The sequence below is a fragment of the Dipodomys merriami genome, unplaced genomic scaffold (assembly GCF_024711535.1).
Source record: "Dipodomys merriami isolate MVZ:Mamm:240054 unplaced genomic scaffold, mDipMer1.0.p SCAF_19, whole genome shotgun sequence".
In the NCBI taxonomy this organism is placed as follows: Eukaryota; Metazoa; Chordata; class Mammalia; order Rodentia; family Heteromyidae; genus Dipodomys; species Dipodomys merriami.
Window position 1 is genome coordinate 24665772 of NW_027203270.1, and position 24315 is coordinate 24690086.

Genomic DNA, 24315 nt, shown 5'->3' on the forward strand with positions numbered 1-24315 from the left:
CCCCGAAAGTTAAACCATCTAAACTCAGTGCTTAGGAGATTCCATCTCCATTCTATGATCTGGAAAACCCAGTTAAAATCCTGGGCCTGGAGATCTGCCCTTGCCGATTTCCATGTTGCAAGTGGATGGTCTTTCTAGAAGACTTTTGAGAATGTGTTTGGTGGTGGATAAGTGCAGAGAAGGAAATCCCCTCACCTAGAGCCACAGGTACCCTCTCCCAGTTCTAGGATGTCAGCATTCTATAGGTAGTGAGGATAAAGCTCTGAGCTGATTTGTTCTTGAGACTTGCTCTTCTTCCCCCAGCCCTGCAAACATTTCCATTATTACAAACTCTTTTATGAGGATCGTGTAATAGTGTCAAAAAGACCACTCAAGTTTTCCAAGACACAGATAGGTACTGGTAGCTCATGCCTGTGATCCTAGCTATTCAAGAGGCTGATGTCTGAAGATCACTGTTAAAAGCCAGCCCAGGCTGAAAGTCTATGAGGCTCTTAACTCCAATTAACCAGGAAAAAAAAAGTGGAGCTGTAGCTCAAATGGTAGAATGCCAGTCTTAAGCAGGAAAAAGCCAAATGAATTGCGGGAGGCCTAGAGTTCAAGCCCCAGTACTGGCACACACAAAGTTTTCCAAGATAGGTTCTTCTGAGTATCCCTAAAGAATGAGAATCTAGCCTGGTGCTGGTGACTCATGCTTGTAATCCTAGCTACTAAGAAGGCCGAAATCTCAAAAGTAGAGTAGAGGCTCAAGTGCTAGCCTTGAGCAAAAAAGCTCAGGGACAGCACCCAGGCCCTGAGTTCAAACTCCAGGACCAGCAAAAAAAAAAAAAAAAAAGAAAGGAAAGAAGGAAGGAAGGAAGAAAGAAAATCTACTTATGGGACTTGTAGCTGCTGACTCCTGGGTTATTCTAAAAATATCTCCAAGAAGGTGTTGGAGCCCTTGCTCTGAGTGGGGTTTTGGAGGATTTGCTTTCACCAGTGTGGATTATGTCTGGGAAGTCAGAACCTACCAGGCCCAAGCTCTTGCCACTTCAAGTCACTTCAGGTTTGCTGATTACTGGAGATGTATCCCTCTAGCTCTCCTTCCTCCCATCCCCCCGCCACCCCCCCTCCTCCCCCCCCCCCTAATCTTGAACTTCTTAGGAGTCACTGGCCTTCTGAAAATCTGAAGAATTTTTGGACCTCCTGGGAAAAATGGCCACACACAACACAATTTTGCATGTAAATTTAGGACGCTTCTGGACTATCTGGGTGAGCCCTCTCTACCACCATCTTACCTCTCCCCCTCACCACCCCCCCCCAGACTCCACCACTTCTGCTGCCCAAAGGGGAAACCATTGGACCAACAAAAACCAGCAGTGCACCAAAGCCTGATGAGCCACTTGATGGATTCTGCCCCTTTAGGGTAACATTATCAAGATGGAAGTGAATGTGCAATAGGTTATGTGACTGACCATATGAGAAGAGAGGCATGCCCAATCAGCTTGTAATCTTAAGAGCACTTGTGCAAGTGTCCTATTCTCAGCCCAGTGTCATCACAGATGACAAGTACCTGTTAGGTAAGACTGTCATGTGGGCTAAACTGGTGATGCAAAGACAGATCTAGCAGAGTAGACAATGAATAACATGGAGACCTTTTCCTATTCAGAATTCAGAAAAGTAGGGGCTGGGAAGGTGACTCTGGTAGTGTGCTTGCCTTGCATGCTTGAGGCCCTGGGTTCGATTCCTCAGCATCACATAAGCAGAAAAAGCCAGAAGTGGCACTGTGGCTCAAGTGGTAGAATACTAGCCTTGAGCTGAAGAGCTGAGGGACAGCGCCCAGGCCCACAGTTCAGGCCCCACAACTGACCAAAAAAAAAAAAAATTCAGAAAAGTAGAATTATTGGTAAAAGGATACACACTTTTGCCAATTCCAGGGCTTGAAGTCAGGGCCTGGGTGCCATCCCTTAGCCTGTTTGCTCAAGGCTGGTGCTCTACTACTTGCATCACAGTTTCTACTTGCAGCCTTTTGGTGATTAATTGGAGTGAAGAGTCTCATGGACTTTCCAGATTGGGCTGGCTTTGAACAGTGATCCTCAAATCTCAACATCCTGAGTAGCTAGGATTATAGGCATGAACCTTGGGTACCTGACCTGGTGTACTTCTTGAAGGCTTTGTAATTTTATTTTTTCCAGTCGTGGTGTAGGGCCTGAACTCTGGGCCTGGGCACTGTCCTTCAGCTTTCCAGCTCAAGGCTAGCGCTCTACCACTTGAGCCATAGCGCCAGTCTGGCTTTTTCTGCTTATGTGGTACTCAGGAATCGAACCCAGGGCCTCAAGCATGCAAGGCAATCACTTTACCACTGAGCCACTTTCCCAGCCTCATTGTAATCTATTGTTACTGGTGTTTTCATGGAACAAAACGATTTTTCTATGTCTCTTACTTTTCTCTCTAAGTCTGAGCACCCCAGCCCAGTATCTACAGGCTGCTCAAGCTGGTACTGAGCAGAATTTGTCTCTTTCTCTCTCTGATTAGGACAGAAATGTCTTACCCGCCTGAGTGAGCAGGGTCCACATGCTGCCTGCCTCTCCAGTGGCTTTTAAGACTGATAATTAGGGGTAGAGCTGTCACAGCTGGCTTCCCCTGTGTTTCCTCTGCCCTGTCCTGTTTGCAGCCTCACAGTCTGGGCACCCCCCAGCTGTCTAGCCTACCACAAAGACAATGTCTTCTCTAAACCCTCTCTCCGCAAAGGTCCCAGGATTTCAGTTCAGGAAGGGCTGAAGCAAAAGCCCCAAGATATACCATGAGACTTAGGACAGCGGAGGTGGGGGTGGGGGTCATCGTTGAGTTGATTACCAAGTGGCCCCAGGATATTGTTTCCTCAAACCCAGTGAAGCCTAGAAAGGAGCCAACCTGAGCTGGGGGCTAAGCCCTGGGCTCTTTGTTTGGAAGCCAAAGCTTTCTGAAGGCTCCAGCCTCCCAAGCTGGCCCTTATAATTAGCCCCAATCAGAGTGTTTATGTCGGGAGCCTAGTAAGGAACTCAGAGCCCCATGATTTCATTCCAAACCTTGGGGGGAGGAGAGGAGAAATGCAAGCAAAAAAAGAAGGTGGGGTAGAAAGTGATGAAAAGGAGAGCCACATGAGGGAGAGGCCAGGTGGTCGGGGTAGGGGAAGAAGTACTCCCCACTTTAGCCATATCAAGAGTCAGCACCCATCCCTCCCAGGGCCAAAGGACACCCCTGCATCCTATCCCAAAGCCAGGTCTGCCTCCTTCTGGGCAGCCTCTGTGGGTGGGTGGGTTCATGCCAATCGGAAATGGTTTGGATATAATTAACCCAACTAATCACCAGCCTCCACCCCATGGGAGGGGATGGTACAGGCCAGAGCAATGGCTCCTCTAAGAAGCTTGAGCTCTTCATTCTTCCTATCCCTGAGGCCTCCAGCTGCCCAAACTGGTGGAGTGAAGGGTGGGCAGGGAAAGGATGTGGGAAAGGAGATGAAGTCTGCTTATCTTGAGAATGTAGCAGAAGAGAGTGGCCTGAGGTGGCAAGCTGGAGGGGTGGAGACAGTGGGCATTATGAGTGAGAGAAGACTCCCAGCCATTGCTCCCAGGTGGCTCTGGGTGTGCCCCACAATTAGCATTTCCCTAGGCCTCCCAAGGAACTCCCGTGGGGGTGGATGTGGCTTATAGGGAATTCTATGGATAGGGTTGAGTGTCCTGGGCTTGTGTGCTTAGATCAATTCACTCCTTGGTTTTGTAACAAACTGTTCCTGTGGTCCACAGGCTTTCTCTTCCTCCAGTCCATATATTAACTTCCAGGACCTCACACTTGACCTCAGATCAGGTCTATTCTCCAAAGACAGCTTTATCCCTGTCCCCCTGTCCAGTCCTCTGACACCTTCTATCCTCAGCATTTGTTTTGTTTTGGGCTAGTACTAGGGCTTAAACTCAGGGCCTCACATTCTTTTTCTTTTTTCTTTTTTTCTTTTTTTTTGTCAGTCATGGGGCTTGATCCCTGGGCCTGGGTGCTGCCCCTCAGCTATTCAGCAAGTGCTCTACCACTTTGAGCCACAGCACCACTTCTAGTTTTCTGGTGGTTCATTGGAGATAAGAGTCTCACTAAGGTGGCTCAGTGGTAGAGCGCTTGCCTTGCATGCATGAGGCCCTGGGTTCGATTCCTCAGCACCACATAAGCAAAAAGAAAAAAAAGCCAGAAGTGGCACTGTGGCTCAAGTGGTAGAGTGCTAGCCTTGAGCTGAAGAGTTGAGGGACAGCACCCAGGCCCAGAGTTCAGGCCCCACAACCGGACCCCAAAAAAAAAAAGAGTCTCACAGACTTTCCTTCCTGGGCTGGCTTTGAACAGTGATCCTCAGATCTCAGCCTTCTGAGTAGCTAGGAGCCACCAGTGCCCAGGTGGGCCTTATATTCTGTTATTTGTTGGTCGTGGGGTCTGAATTCTGGGCCTGAGCACTATCCCTCAGCTCTGGAGCTCAAGGCTAGCACTCTTACCACTTGAGCCACAGCACTACTTCTGGCTTTTTCTGCTTATGTGGTGCTGAGAAATCGAATCCAGGGTCTCATGCATGCAAAGCAAGCACTCTACCACTGAGCCACCTTCCCAGCTCCGGGCCTTACATTCTTATTTGGCTTAGCACTCTACCACTTGAGCCACCTCTCCACTTTTGGATTTTTTGGTGGTAAATTAGAGAAAAGTGTCTCTTAGATTTGTGTGCTGGGGCTGGCTTTGAACTGAGGTGCTCAAATCTTCACTGGTAATGAGAAAATTAAGACATTGTTTTTCCTACAAGGCAGAATAATTACTCTATCAAGATATCCAAATACATAATAAACATGTCAGAGTTTCCATTTAGTTCATTAATTAATGAAGGCATCAGTAAGATTCTACAACCAGTTCAGAGGAGAATCCAAAGATCAGAGACATATCTAGACCATTAGTATGCTGAACACATTTGCTTAATAGATGCAAAACTGGGCAATATCCATGGGTAATAATCAAATGTATTGCCAGTAGACTATGTACATTTCTATGGAGAAGAATCACTTGCATTATTATCAGTTGTAAAATAGCTCAAGAACAATAAAACATGTAAGGACATGCAGAAACCTTTTTGATTATTTCTAAGTCTTTTGCAATTTTCCTTGGCAAGAATTTCTGGCTGGACGTAGTAGCTCATGTGTGTAATCCTTTGCTATTAGGAAGGCAGAGATCTGGGGGATTGAAGTACCAGGCAGCCTAAGCAAAATCACAAGATCCTATCTGAAAAATAACTGAAACAAAAAAAAGGGTTGGGGGCTGGGAAGGTGGCTCAGTGGTAGAGTGCTTGCCTTGCATGCATGAGGCCCTGGGTTCGATTCCTCAGCACCACATAAGCAGAAAAAGCCGGAAGTGGGACTGAGGCTCAAGTGGTAGAGCACTAGCCTTGAGCTGAAGATCTGAGGGACAGCGCCCAGGCCCAGAGTTCAGGCCTCATGACCGGATAAAAAAAAAAAAAAAGGGTTGGAGACCTGACTGTGCCTTAGCTTTCTTGCCCAAGGTTAGCACTCTATTTGCTTGAGCTAGGGCTTCACTTCTGGCTTTTTACTGATTACTTGGAGTTAAGAGCCTCCTACACTTTTCTGCCCAGGCTTTAAACCTTGATCCTTAAACCTCAGCCTCTTGAGTAGCTAGGACAATTAACAAGTGTGAACCACAGCACTCAGCTCAATTAGTGTTTGCTGAGAGACTCTGTGCAAGGCATTGGCGATATGGCAATGAATAAGTATAACACAAAAGGCAGCCAGGGGGTTGTCAGGAAAAAGGAGGAGGTAAGGTAGCATGCAGAAGCACAGTAGGCTCAGCCTCAAAAGAATGGGTGACATGTTGCAGAGAATGATGAAAGGAAGGCTCACACCTGTAATCTTAGCTACTCAGGAGACGGAGATCTGAGGATCACAGTTTGAAGCCAGCCTGGGCAGAAAAGCCCCTGAGATTCCTATCTCCAACAAACTAGTCAGAAAAAGCCAGAAGTGGTGCTGTGGCTCAAGTGGTGGACTGCTAACCTTGAGCACAAAGAGGCTCAAGGACATTGCCCAGACCCTGAGTTCAAGCCCTGGGACTGGCAAAAAAAAAAAAAAAAAGAAATGAAAGGAAGGTACCAGGGCTGGGAAGATGGCTCAGTGGTAGGGCGTTTGCCTTGCATATATGAGGCCCTGGGTTCGATTCCTCAGCACCACATAAGCAAAAAGAAAAAAGCCGGAAGTGGCACTGTGGTTCAAGTGGTAAAGTGCTAGCCTTGAGCTGAAGAGCTGAGGGACAGTGCCCAGGCCCAGATTTCAGGCCCCACAACCGGACCCCCCCCCCAAAAAAAAAGGGAAGGTACCTGAGATACAAGACAAGTATTCAGAAAAGCATGGCAGGGCTGATCTGAGTGAGGACTTTGGGCTGATCCCCAGCAAAATCCAAATCTCACTCTACCTTCCTTGGCCCTGCAGAACATATCTATGCCAACCTGCCCACTCTGCACACCAGACCCTATTTCCATACTGAATTGTGGTGGTCTGAATCAGAAAACAGTACATACATACCCCACAGGACAGGTCAAAGCCAAACACCAAGCTAGGTGCCTGCCATCCTAGCTACTCACAAGGCTAAGACCTGGAGGAGCAAAGTCAAAGCTACTTTGGGCAGAAAAGGCTGAGATATTCCATCTTAGTATCTAGTAAAAACCTGGCTGGAAGTGGTAGAAAGCTAGCTAAGCAAGCAAGCTCAATGCACAGCCCTGAGTTCAAGCACCTATATGGAGAAGAAAAAAAAATCTATCGTTGCCAGTAGCTCACACTTGTAATCCTAACTACTAAGGAGGCTGAGATTTGTGAATTGAGGTTCGAAGCTAGCTTGAGCAGGAATGACCGCAAGGTTCTTAATCTCCAATTATTTACCAAAAAGCTGGAAGTGGAGCTGTGATTCAAGTGACAGAGTGCTAAACTTGAGCAAAAAAGCTCAGGGACAACAGCACCCAGGCCCTGAGTTCAAACCCTAGGACCAGCATGCGTGCAGCAGATCACACACATATCACCAGCAGCAACAGCAGCATCAGATTTTATTTTTATTTTTTTATCTTTTATTTTTTTTTGTCAGTCGTGGGGCTTGAACTCTGGGCCTGGGCGCTGTCCCTCAGCTCTTCAGCTCAAGGGGAGCGCTCTACCACTTGAGCTACAGCGCCACTTCCGGTTTTCTGGTGGTTTATTGGAGATAGGAGTCTCACAGTCCTTCCTGCCCGGGCTGGCTTTGAACCGCGATCCTCAGATCTCAGCCTCCTGAGTAGCTAGGATTACAGGTGTGAGCCACCAGCACCTGGCTGCAGCAGCAGATTTTAAATCCATGCTCTCTCTCTCCTGGCCAGTGACTCACTGGACTTCTGCCTCACCATTCAGGTTCACATTAGTATAAGCAGTATTGATCAGCAAATTAAGTTCCTGGGGGCGGGGGGCACTCTAGGTCAAGAATTAGGGACATGTTATCAATGTTTGAACTCATGGTCTTGCCACTTGTTTGGCTTTTTTGCTCTACCATTTGAACTACCCCTCCAGCCAAGTTTTTGGTAAGTTATTTTGGAGATGGATTATTTGGAGTCTAACAAACTATTTTTGTTTTTCAGCCTTTCTTCCTCCCCCCCCCCCCCCCCCCCCCCCCCCGCCAATCCTGGGGCTTCGAACGTTGATACCAAGAAAACTTGCTATTGTTTTAAGATGCCACTCAGTTTTGGGGGTGGATTGTTACTCAATAAATAATTGGAAGAGGGAGGAGAATGGAAGGAAAGAGGGAAAGAGAGAAGAGGGAGGGAGGAGGGAGAGAAAGGGAAAGAGAGGTTTTACACCCACTATTTTGTAATCCAAAGTTTCCATCTGGCTAGGAGGTTCCCGGGGTCCTGTTCTTTTGTTCTCTGGAGCCCCCATAAACAATTGCACGGTGACTGCTGTTTGCCTGGGTCAGTCTAGGATTGTTTCTAATGCCCCTTCAGTTTTAGTGGACTTCATACAATGGAGAAAACTTTTTTTCTTTGTGTTTCCATTTCAAATACAGAATAAATACTAAGTATGTGTTCACTAAATGCCAGATGAGGCTCACTTGGACAGAGTCCAGCACTTGAGTGCTGGTCCATCAAGCCCTCGGCCTCTCCTCATATACGTGTGTGAGTGAGTGTGAGTGTGTGTGTGTGTGTGTGTGTGTGTGTGTTGACAGTCCTGGGGCTTGAATGCAGAGCCTGGGTGCTGTCTCTAAGCTTCTTTGTGCTCTAGGCTAGCACTCTACCATTTGAGCCACAGCACCACTTTCAGCTTTTTCTGTAATTAATTGGAGATAAAGAGTCTCCTGGACTTCCCTACCCAGGTTGGCTTTGAACCATGATCCTCAGATCTCAGCCTTCTAAGTAGCTAGGATTACAGGCATGAGCAACTGAGCCCAGCCAAAAGAGAAGTCTTACCTTACCCTTTCCCTCAGTAAATAGCAATATGAGTACCACTGAGTCCTCCTGTGCACTCACAGAGAAATGGTTGGAAACAGCAAGGAAGCAGATGATGTGGCAAGAGTGCTGTGATTGATGCAGATAAGACCTGGAGAGGTCTGTCTGCATTCCTTAGCGGGGCCTGAGGAGGAAGCCAGTGTGTGTTCTGTGGATGTAAAGGAGAGGGTGACAACCCTGTGCACTTTGACTCGGTGACCTCTCTCTCCCCTGATTCCAGGCTGCCCCAGCTCAGCTAAAGGGAAGAACTAGCCTTTTTCTGTCTGTGGCAGAGTTTGAAGCCTACCACAGCCTGAACCTCCTCAAGGCAGGGACCACACCCTTTCCTCTGAGGTCCCAGGGTGGAGAAGTGTGAGAATCCTCTGCAGACACCCTGTTGACTGCTCTTAGTGGCCTCTCCAGAGCTCTATTTTGAGAGAGAGTGTGTGTATTCTGGTACTAGGCCTTAAACTCAGAGCCTCACAATCTCCTTTAAATTTTTTGTTCTAGGATAGTGCTCTACCACTTGAGCCACAGTTCCACTTCTGGCTTTTTGCTGGTTAACTGGAGATAAAGAGTCTCATGAACTTTTCTGTTTAGGCTTTAAACCTTGATCCTCAGATCAAGTAGCTAGGATTATAGGAAGCAGTTACCAGCAGCTCTGCCAGAACCCTGCAGAGACAGTGTCTTCCCATGTTTCCAACCCAACTCTTTGCACAGTGGAGTCTTGTTGAACCTCTCAGAGTCAAGATAACAGAATTGGCATGTCCCAAGGCCCAGCTGACTCCTGGCCTACCTTCTTTTTTCTAAATTTCTAAATTTTATTAATTGATATTGTTTTTACTGTACTAGGGATTGAACCCAAAGTCTTGCATAGACGCAAGCTCTATCACTTGAGCCATACTTCCAGGCATTTTTGGTTTTGTAGGATTGTGTGTGTATATGTTTATTCAGTAGTGGGGTTCTGAACTCCAGGCCCTGCACTGGCTAGGCAGATGTTCTACCAACTGATCCAGGCCTCCAGACCTCTTTTGGGTGCCAGTCCTATGGCTTAAGCTCAGGGCCTGGGTGCTGTCCCTGAGCTTTTGTGCTCAAGGCTAAGGCTCTACCAGTTGAATCACAGCTCCAGCTTTTTGTGCTTAATTGGAGATGAGTATCATGGACTTTTCTGTAAAGATGGCTTTGAATGGTGGTCCTCAAACTGCAGCCTCCATAGTGCCTAGGATTACAGGCGTGAGCCATCAGCATTTGGCTCTCCAGCCTTTTTTTTTTTTTTTTCTTGTCAATCCTGGGGCTTGAACTCAGGGCCTTAGCACTGACCCTGAGCTTTTTTGCTCAAGGCTAGTGCTCTACCACTTTGAGCCAGGCTTTTTTTGGTAATTAATATAAGTTTCATGGAATGAGGGAACTAAAGACACTGTATGAAAGGAAATTACTTAATTCATGATGTAACTGTAATCCCTCTGTACATCCCCTTTAAAATAACAATGAATTAATTTTTTTAAAAAATGACAAGATTGAATAGGTGACAATTAAAAAAATAAAAAAGTCTCATGGATTTTCTTACCAAGGCTGGCTTAGCATCCTGAGTAGCTAGGAGTGTGAGCTACCAGCACCCAGTTGTTTTGTTTTGTTTTGATTTTGTAGTTGTGGGGCTTGAACTTGGGGCCTGGGCACTGGTCCCTGAGCTCTTCAGCTCAAGGCGGGTACTCTACCATTTTGAGCCACAGTGTCACTTCTAGTTTTCTGGTGGTTAATTGGGGATAAAAGTCACGCAGACTTTCCTGCTCAGGCTGGCTTTGAACCTCGATCCTCAGATCTCAGCTTTCTGAGTAGCTGGGATGACAGGCGTGAGCCATGGGTGCCTGGCTTGGTTGTTTTTTGAGATAGAGTCTCATGTATATTCCCAGGCAGGCCTCAACTGTGAATCTTCTCTTTATGCTTCCTGCATGCATATCTAGGGTGATTTAGTGTACTACACTGCACCCAGCTTTTTATTGTCTTGGGAATGCTTTGCCTAGGCTGATCTAGAATGGAGGTCTCCACTTCTTGACTAGCTAGGATTCTGGCATCTACTACTTGCTTTTGAGACAGGATCTATCTACCTTTGCCTGGGTTGGCCTTGAACTCTCAATCCTCCTGCCTCTACTTCCTGAGTAGCTGGGATTACAATCGTAAACCACCACACTGAGCTCCGGACCCACATTTCTATCCTCTAAAAGAGCACCATAGGCTGGGCGCCAGTGGTTCATACCTGTAATCCTAGCTACTCAGGAGGCTGAGATCTGAAGATCATGGTTCAAAGTCATCCTGGGCAGCAAAGTCTGTGACACTCCTATCTCCAATAAATCACCAGAAAATCAGAAGTGGCACTGTGGCTAAAGTGTAGAGTGCTAGCCTTGAGCTAAAGAGCTAAGAGACAGCACCTAGGCCCAGAGTTCAAGTCCCATGACCCACCAAAAATTAAAAAAAGGGGCTGGTTGGGAAGGTGGCTCAGTGGTAGAGTGTTTGCCTTGCATGCATGAAGCCCTGGGTTTGATTCCTCAGCACCATATACGCAGAAAGTGCTGGAAGTGGCTCTGTGACTTAAGTGGTAGAGTGCTAGCCTTGAGCTGAAGAGCTGGGGGACAGTAACCAGACCCAGAGTTCAAGGCCCATGACCAGCAAAAAAAAGGGGGGGGCACCTTCAAGGGCCTCAGTGCCCCCTCATTGACCTTCCTTGTCTTCTTACCTTTGGTCTCCTCTGCTTTCTAGCTTTGTTTAGAGGGCCGCCTCTACCTTCGGAGGAGTCGTAGTGGGCCCGCCTCTACCTTCGGAGGAGTCGTAGTGGGCAGACTTTCCAAGTGGGTGTACAGTCAGGTGCTCCCAATGTGTGAGGAGGACTCAACTCTCATTAAACACTGGGCAGATGTCAACAGATCCACCTAGCTGCTCTGGCCTGGGTCCCCAGACCATCGCACACCAAGCACAGCTACCCACTGAATTTTAGGGCCCCATGCTCTCCATCTCCCTATTCATGTGGACTCTAGCACAAATGTGGGGCCCTGGAGCTGCTGTATATCAGTCCTCAGCCCACAGCTGGCATAACTGGGGACAACAGGCAAAGGACAGCTGGGTGTCCCCTTCTGGCCTTGGAATCAGAGCTAAGAAAAAGAAGACAGTTTCAGAGCTATCATCAACATAGGCATACTTTTGTCCACTTGGATTACTTGCCACTGGACATCTAAATGTCCTTCCCTGGGTGAAGAAGGAGCCCACCTTCTTTCTCCTGGGCTCCAGGTGTCACCCTTCCCCCTTCTTGATAAGAGCATGTTTGAACAAGTTCCTGCCAGGCCAGAGGTTCTAAGGAAGCACAGCTGGATCTCTTAAAAAGCCTGGGCAGATGTTTATCTTTCCTTCTAGCCTGCCTGGTTACCTCCTCCTGGGCTGTGCCAGCCAAGGGCACTGCCTGGGGAGACAAATTAGGCAAGACACAGGGGCCTCTGGTACCTTCTGCTAAGAGTACAGGCAGCACTGGAGGCTGAGAGGCAGAGGGGGAAGGGCAGGTAGGCAGGACCTGAGCTTTTCCCTTAGAGTTTTTTCCCTCTTCCTTTCTGTCCTCACTACCCCACCCCCCCAGCCATTCCAATGCCCCCCCACCTCTGGAAAAGCTGAATTGGGATTCGATCCCCAGCCAGTTGCTGAGTTCCGGAGCAGCTGTCCTGAGCTTTGGGGGGAAGGGGAGCCAGGAATGCTGGGGCTGAGGCCTGGGCTGCCCCAGACAGAGCCGCTCTGAATTCTGGGAATGTTTGTGCAGCTGGAGCCCATTAGGGGAGGGAGCTGGGCGCTTATTAATCCCAGCCTTGTTCCCCGGGAGGGGCCAGGCCCTGCATAGGAGCTGAGGGGGAGGGAGCTCTGCTATGGGAGGGAGGCTGTCCCCCAGCCCTTAGCCCCTGCTTGCTTGAGTCTCAAACAGGAGCTTGGAGAGATGGGGCCCCGCCTCTCAGGCACATGGTGCACACTTGTGTGGGGGCATGTACCACATTTGTAGGGAGGTGGGAGTGTGGGCACATGTCAAGGGGCTCTTGGGTACATGGGGAGTTTTGACAGAAAGTGTCCCCGGGGGTCCTGAGAGGAGTGCTGGATATTTCTGTATATTTCTGGGATCCTCCAGGAGCTCCTGCTGGCTAGCACGCTGGCTAATAGGAGAACAGAAGGAGGAGGCCAAGAATTCTTGTTGCCCCAAGAGTTTCAAGGTATTCATATAAAACTTGAGGACTGAGTATGGAAACAGGACATCTGCATGGAGCCCTGAGGATCCCATCCTACAACAACTCTAAGAAGTACCATTTATGGAGACTCCAATATAAGAAGCATCTCCAAACAGGTTTGAGTAGTGTCCAACATACTCCAGCACACAGTGCTCCTGATTGTAGTTTTGGAATCTTGAAGGCTTGAGTTTGTTTCCAAGCTGGCTCTGCTATGGTGTAGTACAATGAGTGGTGGAGCTCAAACCAAAAGGCCTAACATATTTCTAGTTCTGCTGGAATCGTACAGCCATTCATTTCTCACCTGCTCTAAACTTTCTAATTTCTCCATCATTGGGGCAGTGTTTGTCCTGTGCATCTCATAACACTGTTGTATAGACTATGTCCACTGCCCATCTATGTATCCATTTGCCAACCCAATCAGTAAGCTGCTTGAGTGGCTACATCAGGCCACCAAAGTGAACAAGGCCCTGACTTCAGGAGCTTGTGCTTGGTGAGGTGGGCTCAGGCACACCCAGTGTGTAAATGTGGGCCACGTGCAAATTAGGCCATGCAGGCATACATGTTTGTAGGATGAAATCTGGGATTGCCCTGTGTGCTGAACGGCCCAGTGCAGTGCCAGAGGTGGTGAGGCCAATCCTGTAAGACAGAGCTGTGCATATTTCCAGCTTGGGTCCAGGGTTGCCAGATGCTCAGGAGAGAAGTATCAGAAAGTTCCCGAGGCTGTGCACCAGTGGCTAGCTACTCAGGAGGCTGAGATCTGAGGATCACAGTTCAAAGCCAGCCCGGGCAGAAAAAGCTGTGAAACTCTTATCTCCAATAAACCACTCAGAAAACCGGAAGTGGCATCGTGGCTCAAGGGGTAGAGTGCTAGGCTTGAGCTGAAGAGCTGAAGGACAGCACCCAGGCCCAGAGTTCAAGCCCCATAACCAACAAATAGAAAGAAAGAAAGAAAGAAAGAAAGAAAGAAAGAAAGAAAGAAAGAAAGAAAGAAAGAAAGAAAGAAAGAAAGAAAGAAAGAAAGTTAGTTCCAGAAGACTGTGGAGATGGCTCAGTGATAGAGTGCTTGCCTTGCATGCATGAGGCCCTTAACTCAGTACCACATAAACAGAAAAAGCCGGAAGTGGTCCTATGGCTCAAATGGTAGGGCGCTAGCCTTGAGCTGAAGAGCTGAGGGACAGCACCAAGGCCCAGAGTTCAATATCTATGACCAACAAAAAGAAAAAGAAAGTTCCAGAATGAACTCGCTGATAATTGGAGAAGTTTGAGGGCCAGGAAAAATATCCTTGCATCCTATTTCAGGAACAGAGAAGATGGCATCTGACTAGGGCCTTTAAAAAGGGACAAGCTTCAGTGGCCTTCAGTGAGCAACAATTTCCTGGAAGGAATAAGGAGAAGGGGGTAGCTGGGTAGAGGAGCACAAGACAGAAAAGGGGCAGTTTTACAAAAGGTCGTCTGCCTCAGTCATGCCAGAGACTTTGGACATGGAAGGAAGAAAGGCCCTCTTCTCCCTCCTCTCTGTTTCCATAGGACTCCACAGACTTCAAAACATCCATTCGATATATGGGCTAAAAGTCACTCAAAATTCAGAAGTCTACGTGCAATGTATCATGCCTATAATCTTAGCTACACAAGAGACTACCATCTGGGGGCTGGGAATGTGGCTTAGTGGTAGAATGCTTGCCTAACATGCACAAAGCCCTGGGTTCAATTATTCAGTACCACATCAACAGAAAAAGCTGGAAGTGGAGCTGTGGCTCAAGTGGTTGAGTGCTAGCCTTGAACAAAAGAAGCTCAGGGACCGTGCCCAGGCCCTGATTTCAAGGACTGGCAAAAAAAGAAAAAGAAAAAGAAAAAAGAGGCCATGATCTGGAAGATCAAGGCTCAAAATCCTTGAAAATTCATCTTCAAAATAACCAGCCCAAAGTTGGAATGGGGGTGTGCTTCAAGTTGTTTAGAGCCAACAGGGTAAACATGAGGCCTTGAATTCAAACTCCAGAACCGACAGGGAAAGGGGTAGGGGGGGTGGAGGGTTGGGGGCGTAGGACCATTTCAGAGAATTTCCCAGGGGGACTGGAAACCACAGAGTACCATGTTTGGCAATTATCGTGACCAAATCTTTAAATATTGGGGATACATGAGGAATGGGAATAGCAGTCTGAGAATTACCCAGTCATATTCCAAGTGGTCACCTCTGGATATAACCAGCCATTCATTTTAGGCCCAGATAGTTGGCTCTCCCTCTCCCCATCCTCCTCCTCCTCCCTCCCCTCCCCCTCCCCCTCCCCCCTCTCTCTCTGTTAGATGATATCCCTGAGCTTTTTCACTCAAGGTTAGCACTCTACCACTTTGAGCCACAGCTCTACTTCTGATAAGACTCACATGAACTTTCCTGCCAGGGCTGGCTTTGAACAGGGATTACAGGTGTGAGCTGAGTATAATGTTTCACATTAGAATTACAGGCACCTGGCCCAGGTTGTCTCTTTTTTTTTTTTTTTTTTTTTGTCGGCCGTGGGGCTTGAACTCTGGGCCTGGGCGCTGTCCCTCAGCTCTTCAGCTCAAGGCGAGTGCTCTACCACTTGAGCTACAGCGCCACTTCCGGTTTTCTGGTGGTTTATTGGAGATCGGAGTCTCACGGTCTCTCCTGCCCGGGCTGGCTTTGAACCGCGATCCTCAGATCTCAGCCTCCTGAGTTGCTAGGATTACAGGCGTGAGCCACCAGCGCCCGGCCCAGGTTGTCTCTTAACCAAGCACTCTTTCTCTACTCTTAGATCTCAGTGCACATGGGCAAGGGACTGGCACCAAGGCTGCCTGTTGAAGAGAATTAGGGGTGGAGGGGGAGGCAAAAATTCTGGAGTTCCTGCATTGAGGTCAAGTCCAACATGGAAAACAGCTTCCCTGGAGGAGCTATTCTTTTTCTTCTTCTTCTTGTATTGGTGCTTAAACTCAAGGCCTAGGTGCTTTTTTCAGTCAGGGCTGGCACCCTACTACTTGAGCCACACTTCCACTTCTGACTTTTTGCTAGTTAGCTAGAGATAAGAGTCTCACAAAAGTTTCTGTCTGGGATGGCTTCGAACTGGAATTCTCAAATCTCAGCCCCCTGAGTAGCTAGCATTACAGGCTTGAGACACTGGTGGCTGATGTAGCTCCGATTCTGATGGGAGAGGTCATTTGTTTTCTAGGAACATCTAGCATGCTAGTAGAGACATAGCCTCTGTCTTTGGGGATCCCCATGTCTGCCAGTGAAGGTAGGACAGACAGACAGACACACACACACCTCCTAAATCCACAAGAGTTATTAACATGGAGCAAATATATGAACTATGTGCCACATGCCCGTTATAAGCAATTAAGAGTTTCAAGATGATTGACAGGAGAAATAAGGTGTTAACTCAAGGAAGTTCCCTAAAGCAAGACCATGTGTCATTTCTCTGTATACAGGTATTCCCTGACTATTTGTATTCCTGGAGAGGGCCACCGGAAGAGCATTGGATCAGGTTCAGGGGGTGCTCAGGTTTGTGCTAGGCTCTGATACCAATTTGCTTTGTGACACTGGACAAGGTACAATCTCCCTGAACTTGTAAAATATAACCCTAATTGTACTGGCTGAGTCCTCAGATCCCTTCCAGCTCAAATGTGCTGGACTTCCTGGCCCCCGCCCTCTCACCCCTGCTTCCTCTCCCTCCGAGCCTCCCCTGTGGCTGACCTTCCATTTGGTCTCTCCTGAGGCAGGTGGTCCAGCCAGCTGCTTGGCCTGTGTGGAGAGATCCCACCCACAGTGTGGGGTGGTGCTCGGTGAGGGGGGGCTGACCCAAGTTGCTGGTGGCTGGGGTTTGGTATACAAGCTGGGGCACAGACATGACTTTAGACAGTTTCCCTAGCATCTTTCAGAAGGGGAGATGTGTGAGGAGAGACAGCGGGGCTCAGGAGGTGTCATGGTTCAGGCTGCGGTGGGTCTGCGTCCCTTGAGAAGGCCTGGGAGCAGCCGTCATGGAAGAACAGGTTGAACTCAGCTTCCCCTGAGCTTGGGGATATGGACGCAGGCTGGGCCAGGCTGGGTGGTTCCTGCAGCTGCTGGGTGGGTGTGCTTGTTCAGGAGAAGCTGGGGGTGTTGTGTGGACTGGAAGGGACAGCTGGGTCTGCCAGGAATCCTGGCCTGACGTCCCTCCTGGAAGGCCAGACTGCAGCTCAGAAGCAGAGAGGGGTTGAGCCCAGGGGAGCCAGGTCATCCCCTTCTCAGTACTTCTCTATCAGAAAGTCTTCATGAAAAGCACTTGGATGACACGGAGTAGGTGGCATCAGAGGGTGGCTGGATGGCTGAATGGGGATTCAATGCATCTGTTCATGGAGCCAGTCACTTCCCACCGACCTTTGCCCTTGTGCTAGTTCTCAAACTAGTAGTGCTGGAAAATCACCTGGGTGATTTGTTAAAACCTATAATGGTGGGCAGATGTGGTGGTGCATGCCTGTAATCCCAGCTTTTGGGGAGTCAAAGATTTGGATGAACACAGTGTGAGAACAGAGCAGGCAAATAGTGAGCTCCCCCCCCCCCCCCCCCCCCCCGCACAATCTCAACAAACAAGCTGGGCATAATGATTTACATTAGAATTCCAGGAGGCACAGACAAGGAGGATTGAGATCTGCGGCCAGTCCAGGTAAAACTTCAAGACCCTTTCTAGAAACACATGAACAAAATGAGAATACTATCTGTCATCAACCAGAGATTTGGATTCCCCAGTTCTGGGCTGGACTTGAGAGCCTGGATTTCCTACAGATTCCCAGGTGTTGCTGCTACCCTGCAGCACTCTGTCTGTCTCCTCCCAACTCAGCTGTCCCATCCCTCCCTGTCTTAGCCCCTGCCCTCAGCAAACAAGAGCCACCCCAGCTGTTGGGGGCCAAGCACATGGCTGGTGTGGCAGAGGGCCAGGGTCTGACCTTGCTGGAGCCAAGGAGGGAGGGTGTGGAACTGGTCTCAGCCTGGTTTTTCTGTCTGACCCTGGCTCAGGCAACACAATGGGGTGATTCTCCATGTCTCCTTTCCTCTCTTCCCCAGCACAATGACCCTTAACCTGTGAGAGCCCTAGGAATTCATAAATGGACCAAGCATCATCTGTGGACAGTTTTCCAGTGGATCCCAGAATTGTACATTTGTTCTTCAAATAGGTGTGGAGGATGTTGTGCGAAAAATAGAAGGGCATTAGTTTTTTCCTTCTCCCCCTGCCCCCAGCAATATTGAGGTTGGAACTCAGGAACTTGTGCTTGCCAAACAGGCACGCTCCAGCCCCTTTTGTTTTTGCCATGTTTCAAATAGGGTTTTGCTTTAATGCCTGGACTATGATCCACCTATTTACAGTTCCTGAGTAGCTGGAATGGCAAATGTGCAAATCCACCCTCAGCTTTATGGTTGAGATAGGGTCTCTGAAACTTGTCTGCCTAGGTTGGGGCCTCAAACAATGATCCTCCTAATTTTAGCCTTCCATGTAACTAGCATCATAGACAGGAGCCACCACCCTACAGAACACTTAGTTTTAATGAATTGATACTTTCTTAACTTTTAAAAAATGATAAAATATTTCACACCTATCAAAGGTTTGTTATCAGGATAAAATGTCCCACAGAGCATGGTGTTACATGACTGTAGCCCCAGCTACTTGGGAGACTGAGGCCAAGAGGATTATATGAATCCAAAAGTTCAGGGTCAATCTGGAAAACAGAAAGAGACTCCTCTTTTTTTTTTTTTTTGGTGCCAGTCCTAGGGCTTGAACTCAGGGCCTGGGTGCTATTCCTGAGCTTTTATTACTCATGGCTATGCTCTACCACTTGAGCCACATCTCTACTTCCAGCTTTTTTTTTTTTTTTTTTTGGGTCCGGTCATGGGGCCTGAACTCTGGGCCTGGGCGCTGTCCCTCAGCTCTTCAGCTCAAGGCTAGTGCTCTACCACTTGAGCCACAGCGCCACTTCCAGCTTTTTTCTTATGTAGTGCTGAGGAATCGAACCCAGGGCCTCATGCATGCAAGGCAAGTGCTCTACCACTGAGCCACCTTCCCAGCCGCACACTTCCAGATTTTTTATGGTTAATTGGAAATAAACGTCTCACAGAAAGCCAGGCACCAGTGGCTCATGCCTGTAATCCTAGCTACTCAGGAGGCTGAGATCTGAGGATCACGGTTCAAAGCCAGCCCGGGCAGGAAAGTCTGTGAAACTCTTATCTCCAATAAACCACTCGAAAACCAGAAGTGGCGCTGTGGCTCAAGTGGTAGAGCGCTCGCCTTGAGCTGAAGAGAGCAGGGACAGACTTTCCTACTCTGGCTTTGAACCACGATCCTTAAGTCTCAGCCTCCTAAGTAGCTGGGATGACAGGTGGTAGTCATTAGGACCTGGCTTGAGACTCAATTTCTTTTTTTTTCTTTGTCAGTCGTGGGGCTTGAACTCTGGGTCTGGGCGCTGTCCCTCAGCTCTTCAGCTCAAGGCGAGTGCTCTACCACTTGAGCTACAGCGCCACTTCCGGTTTTCTGGTGGTTTATTGGAGATAGGAGTCTCACGGTCTCTCCTGCCCCAGCTGGCTTTGAACCTCGATCCTCAGATCTCAGCCTCCTGAGTAGCTAGGATTACAGGCGTGAGCCACCAGCGCCCGGCTGAGACTCAATTTCTTATGAAAAAAATGATCAGCCCGGTGTAGCTTAGTGGTAGATGGCTTGCCTATGATGCCTGCAGCCCTGGGTTTGATCCTACCCAGTACTCAGCCCATGAGAGCCTACTTGGCTTGGTCTCAGCCTTTGTTCCTGCCTCATCCAGCTCCCTCCTTCTCTGACCACACAGGCCAGCCTCTTGCAATTACACCCTTGGAACTTCCTCCTTCAGGCCTCAGGGCCTTTTCACCTGCAATTCCCTCAGCCTACAACCATCTGCCTCAAGGAGCACCCACTCCCTCCTTTCCTAGGTCCTGTTAACTCTCACTTTTCCTCAAACATAGCTAATAGCTTCATTAGGAATCTTTCTCTTTCCTTGACCATATTAATTCCATTAGAGGTTTTCACATCCACATAATTACCCCTCTGTCTGCAACCCTTATGTTGTTTTAATTTTACATTTCTGCGTGTGGCTTTAATTTCTGACTCTCCTATGCATCTTAAAGTTCTGCGAAGCAGGACCCACTCCTCTCCTGCTTCTTCCCCCTCATTGGAGCTTGAGAGCCAAACATAGTGCCTGGCACAACCCAGGTGCTAATAAACACAGGATAGATGACGCAGTCAATTAACCAGTTTTAGGATGAAAGACCAGTTCCACAGTTGGAGACTGGGCCTTGCCGCCAGCCTGGCACTAAAGGACAAAAACTGCAACAACAAAATGCAAAGCAGTATGTGTGGTAGTTCAAAACAACCCAAAGGAGCTGCGTATTAATACTTCAAGCCTCTGTAATCCCAGCTACTCAAGCGTCCTGGTTCAAAGCCAGTCTGGGCAGATAAATCTGAGAGACTTGTAAAAGCTGAAGGTGGAAGTATGACTTAAGTGGTATATGTCCAGCCTTGAGCAGAAAAAGCTAAGCAAGAGCATGAGGCCCTGAATTCAAGCCCTAATATAGGACACGCACATACTACTTGTGCATGAATACATACACACACAACACAATAAAAGGCCTGGCAGTGTGTGCTTAGCATAGGAAAGGCCCTGAGTTTTATCACCAACACTGTAAAGAAACATTGAGAGACAAAGAGAAGAGAAGCAAAGGGAAGGGATAAAAAGAGGGAGAGAGGGGAGGAAGGGAGAGAGGGAAAGAAAAAGAGAAATGAAGGAAGGGAAAGGAAAGAAAATAAAAAGAGAAGCAAGGAAGCAAGCAGGGCACCCGTGGCTCATGCCTATAATCCAAGCTACTCAGGAGGATAAAATCTGAGGATCCTGGTTTGAAGTCAGGTCCAGAAGAAAAGTCCCCTTGAGACTGCAATCTCTAATTAACCACTCAAAAGCCAGAAGTGGGAGCTGTGGCTCAAAGTGGCAGAGTGCTAGCCTTAAACAAAAGAGCTCAGGGACAGCACTGAGGCCCTGAGTTCAAGCCCAATGACCAATGAAAGAAGAAAGAAAGACAGGAAAAAAAAAGAGAGAAAGAAAGGGAAAGAAAGGAAGGAAGGAAAAAGAAGAGAAAAGAGGTTAAGAGGAAAAAGATTCTTAGAGTACAGCAAAGGGAGGCAACCCCCAGAGAGGCCAGCAGGGATGGGGGTGAAAGGGTATCATTGCTTTGTGCCCTCGCCCTCCCTACTCTGGCTGGTTCTTGTCTCTTCCTTCCCCACAGCCCCTCCTCCTCAGCTCTGCCCCAGGAGCCGGGCTGGTTTATTTTCCTTGGGAAGGCTTCCTGAAAGGGGAGCCTGGTTTTCCTGACACATGAAAAGTGTCTCAGACTGCCATCTGACCCTTCCTGCGGAGTCCCAGCTCCAGGGAGTTTGTTTGACAAGCAGTCACACACGTGGACACGAGCCGACATCCAGGCACATGGCACACACATGCACCCAGGAACCCCAGGATGAGTGTGTACCCACAGACAGGTATGCACACACATAGGAGAAGATGCCGGCGGCCACATCCAACCTACGCACATCCCCTGCATGAGTGCCCAGTGTCTGCACTTGTACATTCCATATACAACCTTATTCCAAATGCCCGAGTGTGCTCGCCACCCCTTCACTGGGTCGACAGGGGCTAAAAACTACAGTGATGGACGTGTGGTATGCATGGCAATGTGGCTGCCGTGGCCCAGGGCCAGCTACAGCTTCTCTCTGAGTCAGAAGAAGAAACTTCTGGGCCAGAGACCACCCAGTGTGGTGGAGTGGTCCTCCCTGCCTGTGGGTAGGAGTGGGGGGGCGGGGTGTTTGTATCCTCAGGGCCCCTGACTTTAGGCTGCTTTGGAGTCAGGCACGGGCCATCTGCGCCTCCATAGAGGGCTCTTAGGAGTCAGGGCTCCCCTTTCTGCACTGCACATGTGTGCACGTGCGCACAGACACACACGCCCGACCTGGCCTAGTTATATTGGCCCCAGGCCCCAGAGCTCCTGCCTAGGCCACATAGAGCTCAGGGACTGCTCTGGCCTTACAAAGACTCTAGCAGCAAAAGCTCAACACCTACCATGTAATATCTGCCAGGTATCTCAGGTATAGTATCTCATTTAATTCCTCTTGTAAAGAACTTTCTATCATTTTTTTTAGGAAGGGAAGCATTGAAGTTTGGGTGCGGGGGTCTCCAGAAACTTGCTCCATTCACAGAGCTGGGGTTTGGTCCCAAGTCTATGGTCTTGAATAACTTGCTATTGAAAACAGAGTTGAGTTTTGTACAACATCCTAACTATTGTCAGCATTTAGGGAGTGTTTGAAAATTCAATTTTCCTTCTCCTTAAGGTTCCCTTATAAAGAAAAGGCATGTGCACACAGCAGGGCCAGGCAGAGCAGCAGAAGTAGATAGAAGGCAACCCTCCCAGCTCCCCAGCCCCCAAGCCCAATCCTCTCTTAGGTTCCCCCATCCCAGATGGGGGCTGGAGAGGACTGGAATGTCCCCACCCACCACATGTCCTCCTTCTCTGTGATGTCCCGGAAAAGGAGGCATTCCCAGACTCCCAGACAGAAGGAAGAAGGGAAAGGGCTGGGGAAGGCAGGGGGAGGGGGAGGGGCCATCATACACTGAAGCCTTTGTGGGGTTCCCAAGCGGCTAGGTGGAAACACTTCATATATCAAGTGTGTCCCTCCCTGGGGAGGCGGGGCAGGAGGGAGGGAGGAGAGGCTGAGTGGTCCAGCTAGGCTAAGGGGCCTGAAATAGGAAACACTCCTCTGTAACCTGAGTTGGCTGAAAGGAGGCCTCCAGAACCTTTCTTGGGGGACTAACTCGTTCTGGGCTTCTGAGAGCTCCACTCAGAGCCTTTGAATCCCCTTCTCTAGGCCTCTGTTTATTCAGGGGGCAGAAACATGCCCCTCCCACTCCTTCCAGAACCCTGTGCTCTGTCTGCCAGCCTCTATTCCCTTCCCCACATCCCACTCCCTCGTCCCTAACTCCCTGCTCCTCCTTAGCCAGCTCTCCCGAAATCCTCCATCCATCACTAAAATCATCATGCACTTCCTCCTGTCTTCTTGTATTTATTTTTTCATTCATTTGTTTAATTAATTTGAGGATGGGACTCAGAGTCTCTAATACGTCAGGCAAGCACTTTATCAATGAATTATAACCGCCCTCCCCAGTCCCCTCTATGTTCAACATCCCCCCCTTTGTCTGAAGTATGGGGGAGTAGGTACAGAAGCTTGAACTCAGAGCTTTAAATTTGCTAGGCAGGTGCTCTACTCTTTGACACATGTCCCCAGCTATTTTTACTTTGGTTATTTATCAAGTAGGGTTTCTTCTTTCCAACTTGGACCAGACAGCAGAATGGCTCCTGAAAAGAAGGGTGGTGAGCCAGACACCGGTGGCTCACGCCTGTAATCCTAGCTACTCAGAAGGCTGAGATCTGAGGATTGAGGTTCAAAGCCAGCCCGGGCAGGAAAGTCTGTGAGACTCTTATCTCCAAAAAACCACTAGAAAACTGGAAGTGGCACTGTGGCTCAAGTGGTAGAGGGCTCGCCTTGAGCTGAAGAGCGCAGGGACAAAGCCCAAGCCCAGAGTTCAAGTCCCAGGACCGACCAAAAAAAAAAAAAAAAGAAGGGTGGTGAGAAGAATAAAGGCCATTCTGCCATTAACAAGGTTATGACCCGAGAATATACTATCAACATTCACAAGTACATCCATGGAGTGGGCCTTTTGGTAGGTCACGGGGCTTGAATGCTGAGCCTAGGCACTGTCGCTGAGCTCTTCAACTCAAAGCGAGTGCCCTACCACTTGAGCTATAGCATTACTTCCACTTTTCTGGTGGTTAATTGGAGATGAGTCTCACAGACTTTGCTGCCCGAGCTGGCTTTGAACCACAATCCTCAGATCTCAGCCTCCTGAGTAGCTAAGATTACAGGCGTAAGCCACCAGTGTCGGACTGGAGTGGACTTTAAAAAGCATGTTCCTCATGCACTCAGAGAAAAGTGGAAGTTTATCATGAAGGAGATGGGGACTCCAGATGTGTGCATTGATACCAGGCTCAACAAAGCTGTCTGAGCCAAAGTAGTAAGGAATGTCCCCTATCGGATTCACGTGTGGTTATTCAGAAATGTAAATGAGAATGAAGACTCACCAAACAAGCTCTATATTTTGGTAACCTATGTCTCTGTTACCACATTAAAAAATCTACAGATAGTCAATGTGGATGAGAACCAGTGAGTGTCAAATAAAGCTATAAAATTGCAACAAAAATCAATTGAAATATGTAATCTAAAATCTTAATAAAACTTGGATTTGATTTTTAAAAAAAATCAGGGCTGGGAAGGTGGCTCAGTGGTAGAGCACTTGCTTTGCATGCCTGAGGCCCTGGGTTCAATTCCTCAGCACCACATAAGCAAAAAAGAAAAAAAGCCGGAAGTGGCACTGTGGCTCAAGTGGTAGAGTGCTAGCCTTGAGCTGAAGAGCTGAGGGACAGCGCCCAGGCCCAGAGTTCAGGCCCCACAACCTGACCCCTCAAAAAAAAATCAAGTCAGG

At 48.6% G+C, this 24315-nt stretch overlaps 1 pseudogene; it reads left to right on the forward strand.

Moving 5' to 3' along the window:
- Positions 1-5744: 5744 nt before the first annotated feature.
- Positions 5745-24000, forward strand: LOC138830532 (large ribosomal subunit protein eL31-like; annotated as a pseudogene).
- The last annotated feature ends 315 nt before the right edge of the window (positions 24001-24315 follow it).